Genomic DNA, 9,198 nt, shown 5'->3' with positions numbered 1-9,198 from the left:
CTGCGCTGTATCTCTGAGCTAAACTAAACTAAAACCTTTTGTTTTCTCATCCCTGGCCTATCACACCGCCCTCTCCCTCACTTTTGTCCACATATTACCTGCTATGCTTTGTCCAGCCTCTCTTCTCTCCAGGTTTCTTTCCCTCTCACCACAAAATTAGTCTGGAGAATGATCCCAATCAATGTCACCTCTCCATGTCCTGCACGGATGCTGCCTGATCTGCTAGGTTACCCCAGCACTTTGTGTTTCGATCAAGATTCCAGCATCTCCAGTTTCTTGTGACTCCAGTTGGAAATAGAATGCTGGCCATTATGTAAGACATATCCGCAGTACAGTCGGAAAGCTGAGTTTTGAGAGTTTTGAGAAATAGCCAGACAAATCATTGCAAACTTAATTCAGTCCTTTATTTCTCTGTTTAACTCTCCCACCACATAAATGGCATAGCTTTAAGATGAGAAATATATTTCAAAGGATGAGAGGTGTAGGGAGTGTAGAACCTTTTTACCAGGGTGGAAATGTCAAATACTGTGGGCGGCGCAATGGTAGAGTTGCTGCCTTACAGCACCAGAGACCCAGGTGCTTATCTGTATGGAGTTTGTACGTTCTCCCCCTTACCTGCATGAGTTTTCTCTGGGATCTCTGGTTTCCTCCCACACTCCAAAGATGTACAGGTTTGTAGGCTAATTGGTTTGGTATAATTATATATTGTCGCTACTGTGCGTAGGATAGTATTAATGTGTGAGGATCGTTGGGCTGAAGGGCCTGTTTCCGCACTGTATCACTAAACTAAACTAAACTAAACTAGAGGGCATAGGTTTAAGGTGAGAGGCACAAAGTTTAAAGGTGTGGGGCATATTTTATACACAGAGGGTGGTGAGTACCTTGAACGTGCTGCCAGGGAGGGTGGTGGAGGCAAATATGATAGTGGCGTTTAAAATACTTTTAGATTGGTGCATGGATATGCAGGGAATGGAGGGATATGGATACATGCAAGCAGATATGGGTTGGTCTTGGCATCATGTTCAGCACGGACTTTGTGGGCCGAAGGGCCTGTTCCCTGTGATGGTTCGGGGACACCAGAACTAACTGACAAGCCTTCCCGAGGTGTCATGGGCCAAACTCAACGAAACTCCAGTGAAGGAAGCAACTACTTGATAACCCCAATGATATACTGGCATCTACACGCCTAGTTTTTGTTGTTCATAGTTTAATTGTGTAAAGGCCTTTTAGATTCTCATGTGGCATTGGATTGGGTTTCTTGGTTGAACATTTAGCTTGTGTGTTTGCTAACAGGTAGAGAGCTTATTACTGAATATGGAGTTAGTTTTCGCCATATAGCATAAGCGTGTATAGGTGGTTTAGATACTACTTTGGCATTGGGCTTGGATTTCTTGGTTGAGCGCTTGTCCTGGTGTTATAACAGAAGTATTTAGTGTTGTAACACTATACAGCATAATGTGATTCACTGTACTGTTCTATGTTTAAGAAGGAACTGCAGATGCTGGGTTACACTGAAGATAGACACAAAATTCTGGAGTAACACAGCGGGTCAGGCAGCATCTCTGGAGAAAAGGAATAGATACATAGATACATAGACAATAGGTGCAGGAGTAGGCCATTCGGCCCTTCGAGCCAGCACCGCCATTCAATGATCATCCACAATCAGTACCTGCCTTTTCCCCATATCCCTTCATTCCGCTAGTCCTAAGAGCTCTATCCAACTCTCATTTGAATGCATCCAGTGAATCAGTCTCCACTGCCTCTGAGACAGAGAATTCCACAAACTCTCTGGGTGAAAACATTTTTCATCATCTCAGTTTTAAATGGCCCACCCCTTATTCTTAAACTGTGCCCCCTGGTTCTGGTCTCCCCCAACATCGAGAACATGTTCCCTGCATCTAGCGTGTCAAGTCAAGTCAAGTCAAGTCAAGTTTATTCGTCACATACACATACGAGATGTGCAGTGATGTCCAATAACTTAATAATGTTATATGTTTGTATAAGAATCCCTCTCATCCTTCTAAATTCCAGTGAATACAAGCCCAATCATGCCATTCTTTCATCATATGACAGTCCCGCCATCCCGGGAATTAACCTCGTGAACCTATGCTGCACTCCCTTCCTCCAAATAGGTGACGTTTCAAGTCGAGACCCTTCATCAGACTATTCTATGTTCTATGTTCTATTTGGGAACCCTTGAAAATAGATTTTTTTTTGACTGGACCTCTTCCTGTACTGTTTTTTTTATGTCTGTATCTCAGAAATATTAAAATCTATTAAAATAGAAAAGCTATGGTCTTTCTTTCCTGCTAATTTTTGATTGATGTCAGTTAGGAAATTGGTAAAAAATAAAGGTTGCATCTTGAAAGTTTTAAGAAAAAATTGCATTAAATTTTATTGATTCTTCAGCACTTGGTTTGCATTTCATCGATGTAAAAGGCATTTAAATGAAATGTTATGCTAGCTAACTTATTGGCTCTTAACACCAGCTACAAAATCATTTTCTCAGATAGCCTCCCAAACAATGACCAATTAATTTGCTGATTGTTAAGTAAAGTAACACATTGGAAACAGGATTCCCACTTCAGCTGTTCTCTGCAGATTGTTGCTTGGTTTCAACTTGTTTTGTTTTGTGTATCAAGTTACAGCTATTGGTTGTTTCTGACATTTATGGATGTAGAAATGGGATTTCCATAAGACATAGGAGCAGAAATCAGCCATTCGGCCCATTGTGTCTGCTCCAACTTTCAATCATGGCTGATCTATATGTATGGGAAGGAACTGCAGAAGCTGGTTTAAACCGAAGATAGACACAAAAAGCTGGAGTAACTCAGCGGGACAGGCAGCATCTCTGGGGAGATGGAATGGGTGACGTTTCGGGTCGAGACCCTTCTTGATCTACCTTTCCCTCTTAACCCCATTCTCCTACCTTCCCCCCATAACCTTTGACACCCTTACTAATCAAGAACATGTCAATCTGCCCTTTAAAAATACCCCCAATGACTTAGCCTCCACAGACATCTGGGGCAATGAATTCCACAGATTCACCACCCTCTGGCTAAAGAAATTCCTCCCCATCTCCTTTCTAAAGACATGTCCTTTTATTCTGAGGCTTTCCTTGAAGTGCAGTCCCACCAAATCCTTCCATAATAATCCTCCCCCCCTCCCTCCAACACCCTAATGGACACCACGTCAAACCTGCAGAGGGATATTCTTCACTTTATTCTTCATCTCCCCCAGGGAAGACTCATAGAATCATAAATTGAAGCACACGCCAAAGACCTAGGTTCGATCCTGACCTCGGGTACTGTCTGGATGTGGGGTTTGCACGTTCTCCACTTGACCCCGTGGGTTTCCTTTGGGTTCTCCTGTTTCCTCCCACACCCCAAAGATGCGCGGGTTTGTAGGTTACTTGGCCGTCTGTAAATTGCCCCTAGTGTGTAGGGAGTGGATAAGGAAGTGGGATAACATGGAACTACTGTGAACGGGTGATCGATGGTCAGCGAGGATTCGGTGGGCCGAAGGTCCTGTTTCTATGCTGGATCTCTAAACGAAACAAAATTTTACCATAATAGACACAAAGTGCAGGATCAGGCAGCATCTCTGGAGATGATGGAAGGGCAACTTTTCGGATCAGAACCTTTCTTCAGACCAAAAACATCGCCTTTCCATGTTCTCCAAAGGTGTTGCCTGACCAGTGAGTTACTCCAGAACTTTGTGTCTTATTTTGGAAAGCACGCTTGCAATTTCCTTGTGCCTAAACATTACCATTGTATATCTAACCCGAAATAACTAGAAATGATCACCTCATACCCTACACATTTAACTGGGTGGTACCGGCTTGAAATCGAGGAGGAAGCAAGACAAAGTAGCTATGAATTATGAGAGCTATTTTAAAGCAGTAGTGGAATAATAAATGAACATGATCTGACAGCAACTCTTAACACCATATAAACTGTATCACATGCACCCAAGCATGACAAATGCTGTTTGTTGCATAAATTACATTATTTGCAATATATGTTGATGTCTGTCAATATTTAACAAGCTGCAAAGTCAACCTTATTTCCATAAAAATGCATTGTTTTCTTTTTTTGGTCTATAATTTTGAAAGAAGGAAACCAAAAATTCTATGAATGTAGATTTGTGTAGGTTCATGGTGCGTTATTCAGCAGAGGTCTCGTAGACGACAACGTATTTTCTGTGTGCAGTGCAGGTTGCTGAACCAATGCTGTCATTATTAAAACCAGATTGCTGTGTTAGAGTTCAGTAGGCTTGTGCAAAACCACTGTGACATTTTGATTGTGCCACAAATAACTAACTTTCCTCTGCAGCCGCAACCAAGGAATTCTACATCAGAACGGAGGCAATAACAAGCTGGTCATGGAGTCACAGTCATACAGTGTGGAAACAAGCCCTTCAGCCCAACTTACCCAGACTGACCAACATGTCCCACCTACACTAGTCCCACCTGTCTGCATTTGGCCCACATCCCTCTAAACCTGTTCTATCCATGTACAGTACTTGTCTAAATGTTTCTTAAACATTGCGATAGTAACTACCACAAATACCTCCTCTGGCAGCTCACTCCATCCATCCAACACCCTTTGTATGAAAAAGTTACCACTCAGGTAGGCTCCTATTAAATCTTTCCCCCCGTCACCTAAAACCTATGTCCTCTGGTTCTTGAATCCCCTAATCTAATCTATTCCTGTCATGATTTTGTACACCTCTTTTAGGTAATATTTCTCAACACATTTCCTTTAACACACCTAAATATGGATCAAAAAAATGTCAACATTGAGTGAGAATGAATAAACAATAAATTAAAATGTGGGCAGCACAGTGGCGCAACAGTAGAGTTGCCGCCTTTACAGCGCCAGAGACCTGGGTTTGATGCTACCTGTGTGTGGAGTTTGCATGATTTCCCTGTGACCGCATGGGTTTCCTCCAGGTGCTCTAGTTTCCTTCCACATCCCAAAGACGCGCAGGTTTTAGGTTAATTGGTTTGTGTAAAATTGTCCCTAGAGTGTAAGATTGAACCAGTGTATGGAGTGATCACTGGTCAGATCGGACTCGGTGGGCCAAAGGCCCTGTTTCTACGCTGTTTGTATCTTTTAATCTACGCAAACAAATTAAAAGGGTTTCTTCATCTGTCTCTTTATTAGTTATAGAACCTTTTGAATGGACCTCATATGCTAGGGATGAATTGCCTGATCTTCCAATCTATCTTGTTGTGGCCTGATCATTTTTTTTGTCTGCACTTTCTCCGTAGCAGTAATGCTATATTCTGCACTGTTTAGTTTCTAATTTGCATAACCCATGTCCTCATGTGTGGTACGATTTGCCTGGATAACACGCAAACATTTTTAATGTATCTCGGCACATGTGACAATAAACTACGAATACTAATATCAGTGATTTATAATTAGTTGTTAAAGGTGGATCTTGAATTATTACCATCTTGAATTGTATGGTATGAAACAACACTGAACTAGACCAACTAATGCTGCCGTTAATCTTCCATGCAATCTCTCACCCTTAGGTATTCCTAATCTCAAGATTCTACCTTTTACTGTGTACCTTAATTTTCCCATTTTGATTCAGATATCCAACTCATTTTTCAGAGTTGATATTATCTCTATTCTGTGCTTTATTCCATTAAAACATTCACCAGTTTCAGAAAAAATGTTTAAAGTGCTCTTTGTTGTAGGTCATGTACTTTCAATCTCATATCAATGGCAGCTCAATCTAATCTATCAAAGATGATCTGTTTTGATCTGCAAAGTGCTGTCCATTGGAAAATCATGTCAAAATGTCTTCTGTTCGAAAGAAATAAGCTCCAATTTTTAATCTATTTCCATCCATTTTACCATTCACAACACAAACAGTTTCCTGGTAAAAAAAAATGTTGATTTGTATGAGAAAGCAATGAAACAGGCCCATCGGCACACCAACCATTGAGTCATAGAGTCATAGAGTGATACAGTGTGGAAACAGGCCCTTCGGCCCAACTCGCCCACACCGGCCAACAATGTCCCAGCTACCCGAGTCCCACTTGCCTGCGCTTGGTCCATAACCCTCCAAACCTGTCCTATCCATACACTGTCTCTTAAATGATGGGATAGGCCCAGCCTCAACTACCTTCTCTGGCAGCTTGTTCCATACACCCATCACCCTTTGTGTGAAAAAGTAACCCCTCGGATTCCTATTAAATATTTTCCCCTTTACCTTGAACTTATGTCCTCCAGATCGAAACTAATGTTGAGGGGAGGTGGTGGCTCGTCCAGCCGTGGCACGTGCCCAGCCTCACTTCATACCCCAGCCCGACCGACCCAGCCCTTAGTGCCAATCCTAATGTTGTTATACTACCTCAACTACCTCCTCTGGCACTCATTCCGCACACCCACTACCCTTTATGTGGAAAAGTTGTTGGTTACCAGTTTATCTCCCACAAGCAGCAGTCCAAGTCCCACCGAGATGTTTCCCTTTCTTATATTATTGCCGCTTGTTGTTCATCATCATGTTAATTCCTTAACCTACTGTAGCTCTTGGGTTCCCTTTTAGATAGATTTAATTTTCCATTCTAATCATATTGAATAAGGCTCAAAATTATTGTTAGCGATATCAAATCAACACTAAATAAATTTGAACCGAATCTCCATCCTTGTTATTTTAACGTGGATTTCATATGAGCAGTTAAATATTTATGCAATAACATCACCCAAGGTAATTTCCAGCCAGTAGTTCATTTTATTATTCTCTGATCTTGACTTATTAATCATAACACCAATCCCTAATCTCTTCAAAACACATTAGGCTAATCATATCAAGCCATCGTTAACTTAAAGCTTGCATCTATCATACGCTTTTCTCTCTGGAGACCATTATGATTAGCAGTTTGTTTGCAATACCTATCGTAATATAAGCAATGTACTTTACCATTACTATAGTGATTTGTGTCCATCCATTTTCTATAACATAACTCCATATTTATTCATTATTTATATATTTACATTTATTTTATCTAATGCTTTCCAGTTTAAATATGGTACTTCAAGGAGACTATTGATTGATTGAAAGATGCAGTAAGGAAACAAGCCATTTCAGCCCACCAAGTCGAGCCAAGTTGGCATACTGTGCTAGTCTCATTTGCCTGCATTTGATTCAAATTTGGTCTAAACCCTTCCTATCCATATATTGGTCTAAATTAGAGTCTTTTGACAGTCGTTTGCCCAGAGTAGGGGGATTGAGAACCAAAGGGCATACATTTAAGGTGAGGGGGGAAATATTTAATAGGAACCCACACTTCAAAGATGTACAGGGCTTAATTAGTGTTAGTGCAAGACGGTGATAGCTGATTGGCGTGGACTCAGTGGGCTGAAGGGCCTGTTTCCGCACTGTATCTTTAAAGTCTAAAGTCTAAAAGATTGATTGTTAGATTATTGAGTATTTCCTGTATTTTCAATTTTTATGTTTACAGATTTCCCCAAAAAACAAAGCGTAGGTCTAAACATGAACTATCCAACCTGTATGAACTGATTTGCACACATCACCTGTCAAATCGTGTTGTTACGAGCTTCTAGTGATAAATTGTTCTGGCCTTTTCCATCAGAATAGGTCCAAAATGCTGCCTTTTGTTCCTTCTTATGTACTCACAAATGCAGGCAAGCATGCAGTCGGACATAGCTCATGTAATATAAATACGGACAGTTAATTGTGTTAACAACAGATTCATATTCACATCATTCCTTGATATCAAGACCGGTGGCCCTGAACGAGAATGCAGGATTATATTTTCTTCTTCTTTTTTCCCCCTCATCCTTTTTCCCTTCACCACATTTTTGAAAACCAACCTCTTGTCAACCCGAGTCACAAGGGCAAAGATGGACTCGGGCGGCTGCCGAGAATAAGAACAGGCCTGCAGAGCCACCAAGAACGAAGATCCTGTGTGCCTCCTGCGGCCATGTGTAGCGGCAGGCCTGGTTCACCCTCGTGAAGAAGGACCCAGCAGGGTGGAAGCTTGGAAGCTGCCGAGAGACCAGAGAGCCGAGGAAGAGGGAGCCGCTGGTGACGACAGACGTGAGGAGCAGGATGGTAGTAGAGGAATCGGGGTAATGCCTCCAGCGTCTTCAAGGTCGGCTGCAGGAGGTGTCCCCAGGCCACAGAGGCAGTCAGGTGAGGAGAGGGGCATCGGTTCGCAGGCCGAGCTGGTCGAGGAGGCCCTGCAGCAACCTAGGGCTTACCTGGCCGCACCTGGATCAGGGGTGATCCAGTACATCCAGCATTTGAACCGAAATGTGGACTTTGAACTTTTTCTGTGCAGTGCTGGCACCTCTAAAAAGAGTTAAAAAATCACATTTTTTTTCACATGTCAGTACATGTGAAATTTTATGCATTTTAGTTTATTAAGTTGGTTGGTCACAAATTCAAAACAAAACTCCTTTGTGAAGGACAATTGTTTTTGGTAAATGTAGTTGTAATTTAAGGGTGGCAAGGTGGTGCCACAGTAGACCCGGGTTCGCTCCTGATTACAGGTGCTGTCTCTACGCCGTTTGTACATTCTCCCTGTAACCGTGTGGGTTTTGTCCAAAGGCTCCAGTCTCCTCCCACACTCCAAAGATGTGCAGGTTTGTAGGCTAATTGGCTTGATAAAATTATAAATTGTCCATAGGGTGTAGAATAGTACGGGGATTGCTGATCAGCATGGACTCGATGGGCCAAAGGGCCTGTTTCTGCGCTGGATCTATAAACTCTCTAAATTAAATTGACATGTGTTTCGGCACCTTACTGTCTACGAAAATAAAAGATACTGGGTACTTCTATTTTCCCTTTAGCACACGGACCTGTGTGAAATATATTGTTGCTAATTTGACAAGGAATCCTTCTCTTATTTACAACACTGGGAATAAAGCTGATTACTGCAGTGGAATGATTCTGTTTGAAGTATAGTCCAGTTGTTGTACTTGTCCCACAGTCTCCATGGCCATGCTTCAGGGCACACAGAATGAATGGCTGTTGTGAGATTGCAAGTCATTCCGTTCTATGGCGTTGCTAGTATTTTGATATCACCGCTACCCTGCAGCAGTGAATTAAATGACATTAGGTCACAGACAATGATTCACTGAAGCGCCCTGGATACAATATGCTTTCACTAAAGGCTAAAGATTAGTTGGTAGTCAGAACACAATAAGCATC

This window comes from Amblyraja radiata, chromosome 7, assembly GCF_010909765.2.
Source record: "Amblyraja radiata isolate CabotCenter1 chromosome 7, sAmbRad1.1.pri, whole genome shotgun sequence".
In the NCBI taxonomy this organism is placed as follows: domain Eukaryota; kingdom Metazoa; phylum Chordata; class Chondrichthyes; order Rajiformes; family Rajidae; genus Amblyraja; species Amblyraja radiata.
Note: the sequence above shows the minus strand (reverse complement) of the source record.